A 722-nucleotide genomic window follows, 5' to 3' on the forward strand; every position below is an offset into this window, starting at 1 on the left:
AATCTTTTGGTCTACAGGTTAACACTCAAAAAACCGAGGTTATGTCCTATCTCGCTACACCCGCCCCCATACCCCCCAGGTTTCACATAAATGGTGTTCCACTTAAAACAGTGGACCACTTCACCTACCTCGGCTCCACCTTGTCCTCATGTTGCTCCCTTGACACAGAAATACACACCCGAATAAATAAAGTCTCATCATCTTTTGGACGCCTACGCAGCAGGGTTTTTGAAAATCATAACCTGAAGATCAGTACCAAGGTCGCCGTTTACAATGCGGTATGTCTCTCCACTCTGCTTTATGGGGCAGAGTCATGGACCCCATACCGCCAGCACATTATTAACCTAGAGGCCTTCCATATCCGCTGCCTACAGAAGATCCTCAATTTGTCCTGGGAAGCTCGAATTCCCCACACAGTCATCCTCAGCAATACGGACTCAATCTGCATGGAAGCAGCAGTGGCCCAAAAACATCTGCGTTGGCTAGGGCACACCATACGCATGCCTGAACATTGCCTGCCCCGCCAAGTCCTCTATAGTCAACTAATGGGCGCAAAGCCCTCTGCTGGAGGGCAAAAATGGCGCTTTAAGGACTACACCAGGGACCTCCTAAAGCGAGCGAACATTCCCCTCACGCAACTTGAATCTCTGGCACTTGACAGGTCAGCCTGGCAGGTCACCTGTGCCACTGCAGTCTCTCAAATACATCAAACCAACCAAGAC

This window comes from Sinocyclocheilus grahami, unplaced genomic scaffold (assembly GCF_001515645.1).
Source record: "Sinocyclocheilus grahami isolate Dianchi unplaced genomic scaffold, SAMN03320097.WGS_v1.1 scaffold1053.1, whole genome shotgun sequence".
NCBI classification, from domain to species: Eukaryota; Metazoa; Chordata; class Actinopteri; order Cypriniformes; family Cyprinidae; genus Sinocyclocheilus; species Sinocyclocheilus grahami.